The sequence below is a fragment of the Scardinius erythrophthalmus genome, assembly GCF_964197995.2.
Source record: "Scardinius erythrophthalmus genome assembly, chromosome: 5".
In the NCBI taxonomy this organism is placed as follows: domain Eukaryota; kingdom Metazoa; phylum Chordata; class Actinopteri; order Cypriniformes; family Leuciscidae; genus Scardinius; species Scardinius erythrophthalmus.
The window spans coordinates 3,420,255-3,423,873 of record NC_138225.1 but is presented as its reverse complement, the minus strand read 5'-3'; positions in this window follow the sequence as shown (position 1 = coordinate 3,423,873).

Sequence of the window (3,619 nt, the reverse complement as noted above, 5' to 3'; positions counted from 1 at the left end):
TGTTATTTTTTTTTTTATTATGTTAATTATCTAGAAGTATATTTAACACACTTGCAAAAAAGTATAGTGATGGCATCAATCGTTATCGTTGTTGCATTAGTTTTTAGAATGCATATTTTGGTTAAATTAAGCCGTTTTTGTGCCAGAATTTTTTTCCAGCATGCTTTTGTTTACAATCAGAGAATGACAGATTGATGTGCAGAGGAGGAAAAACAGAGAGATGCTGTTGTGTGATTTAGGGACGAGCGAGGACAGGAGAGACTCTGGCAATCCCTCACTTTCTTCTTCCTCTGTGCGGAAATGTGACTGTTGAATAATTCATTTCGCTGCGGCGATGAATAATGAATAAGCCCGTGTGATTAAAGAGAAGTATGCTAATTAAGAGAGAGAGAGAGTGTGTGTGTGTGTGTGTGTGTGTGTGTGTGTGTGTGTGTGTGTTATATAATCATCCCAATAATATTAATGTCATTAACTCAAGATTGACTCCGAAAGAACATCCCCATTTCTCCAAAGGAAAAGAAATCTTGCAGCTTTGCAGAAAACAAGTGTCCTATCAAGTTCCCTAAAACCTCGTCACCATCATTTGACACTCTCGACTGCGACAACGGCCACGTCTGCAGGATCAGAAACTCCCTCTGTTATTGTTTGAGTGCTGAGCGCTGATTTCTTAATCAGATATGCTTACAAAAAATAAGAAAGTTGAATATAGATGTTTCTGTTACATTTAAAGGGGTGGTATAATGCCCTTTTCACCAAATGTAAAATAAGTCTCTGATGTCATGAGAGTGTGTTTTAGCTCAAAATACCCCACAGATATTTTTATATACGTAGCATGTTAAAATTGTCACTTTTTGAAGGTGAGCAAAAACACACCGTTTTGTGTCTGTCCCTTTAAATGCAAATGAGCTGCTGCTCCCGGCACAGGGGGCGGAGCTTCAAGAGCTCTTGTTCTTTTACCTCACACATAGCCTGACGTCGTCATACTCAGATTCTTGTCAGAATGTGAGTCTGATACTGCTCCATTGAGCTGTGATTATGGGGCGTGTTTTAACCGAACCAGGAAGGAAAATGCCTCTGCACTCAATTGGATAGACCTACAATTCTGACTTTTAAACAAATAATTGCGAGTTTATATCTCGCAATTCTGAAATCTTTTCTCACAATTGTGATATATAAAGTCCAATTCTAAGGACTTTTTTTTTTGCCTCAGAATAGTTTATCTCACAATTCTGACTTTATAACACGCAATTGCGTCTTTATTTCAAGCAATTCTGACTTTATATCTCGCAACTGTGAGAACTAAAGTCAGAATTGCGAGATATAAACTCGCAATTGTGAGATAAAAAGTCGCAATTATCTTTTAAAATGATTTATTCTGTGGCGGAAACAAGCTTCCATATTCTCTCTCTCTCTCTCACACACACACACGCACGCACGCACACGATTTAGCTATTACATTTGTGTTGCAGTTATGAGGGGGTCCTTGGAATTTTTTCTACCCTATGAGGGGTCCCTATCTCCAGATAGTTTGAGAACCCCTGGATTAAAGCCCGCCCTGACAATTTGATTGGCTCGGCCTTCTGGGAGCCGAGCGTAATTACTCCTCAACGGATCGAGTCCAGACCGAACTTCCCGACCAAAAAATGTTGTGGGCGGGGTTCGGGCTGGCACCCAGGCTACCTCACACACACATGCACTGAAAATTTCAAACACTTTTAGCCTTTTATATTCAAACCGGAGTCAGACAATGATGGAGAGACTCAAGAAGAAGTGACAACATGTAGAAGCAACAGGACATTTCTGAATGGTTAGTTGATGAATTTATGAAGCTGATGTGTAGTTATCTTCTAGTCATTGATTAGCATATTCTGTCTTAATCTATAAATTGTGTTCAGGGGGCGGGGTTTATGTAAATTCTAGGGTTGGTGATGTCACTAACCCGGGAGGAATGTGGTGTAGTCTCTACCAGCCGTTTGTTGTAGTCCTTAAAAAGCGATTTCTTAATCGCTTAACTTTGCAGATGTTGTTTATGCTCAAACAGCAACATTACACACTAACTAAAGTTAGAAAAGTGAAATCATTATCAACCACCCCTTTAATTAACTGTAGAAGTGTTTTCCCCATGCAAAGCTCACCGGTGTGATGTGGTATTGTGGGTGATTGCCATATGCAGTTGTGTTTAGGATTGTTGCCAACAGTTTGCTATGCAGTGATGATATATATGGCATTTTCTTTCTGAAAATGGTGCATCTGATCACTTAGTAAAGCAACAGCTCACTCTCCTTAACAAGAGGAATCATTCACGTCTGAACGTGGGATGATGTTCACACTTATATTTAATAGTCTTAGAGGACTGATCAGGATGAGGCAAAAAACAAGTAAATAGGCAAAAAGATGTAACTTTATCACCATGCATCCCTAGTTGATTCATCACAAGACAATTGTTTGTTTTGTATTACAAGCTTTCGAAATGTTACGTTTAAATATGCAAACGGTGCATTATTTAATATGCATACATTTCCAGAACAGAAATCTGAACATCGGATGAAGTCAGATACAAAATTCTTGCTTGATTTCGTTGACATTTAAGTTAAAGGTTTTAAAGGAACACACCGATTTTTTCGCACTTTATCTTATTCACCGTATCCCCCAGAGTGTCCATACATACCCTTCTCATCTCCGTGCGTGCCGTAACTCTGTCTGACACACCCACCGCTAGCCTAGCTTAGCACAAAGACTGGAGGTAAATGGCTCCAGCTAGCATACTGCTCCCAATAAGTGCCTTGTCTGAGAATATAGTTCCCAGTATGTATACGTTTAGAAGATGGCTGTGTCTCATGTGACCTTGTTATTTGTACACGCTGTGACTATACAAATCACTACATGTAAATAGGAAATTGTTGGCGTTATTTTGTCACTTATTGGGAGCAGTATGCTAGCTGGAGCCGTTTACCTCCAGTCTTTGTGCTAAGCTAGGCTAGCGGTGGGTGCGTCAGACAGAGTTAGGGTACGAACGGAGATGAGAAGGGTATGTATGGACTTATCTAACTCTGGTAGCCTGGTTAAAACCAGACCATTCTCAGTTGTAACTGAGTTATGGTCTGGCAAAGCTTCATTAATAACTCATTTCCAAAGGGGCGTCACCAACGGACGTTGCTCAAATGCCTCTGGGCGCAATTGGATAGACCTAAAACCCCTAAAACCAATCAGAGCGATCGTCATCGTGTAAAGCCATATGCTGCGTCCCAATTCGCCTGTTACACTACGCCATAAAAGTATGTACTCTTTTTGTGAAGAAAAGGTATTTACTTTTGAATGTGTAGCAAAAAAGTAGGCAAGCTTTGGGACATACTACTTCGTCATCTTTATCGACGGATCTGTCGCGTGCATCCTGTCACGTAAACTGCCCTGTCAATCATCTTGTCACAGTTAAAATCCTCTATTAAAGGGATAGTTCACCCAAAAATGAAAATTCTGTCATCATTTACTCTCCCTCATGTTGTTCCAAACCTGTATGAGTTTCTTTCTTCTGCTGAACACAAAAGAAGATATTTTGAAGAAAGTCGGTAACCAAACGACTGATGGACCCCATTGACTTCCATATTAGAAAAACAAGTAT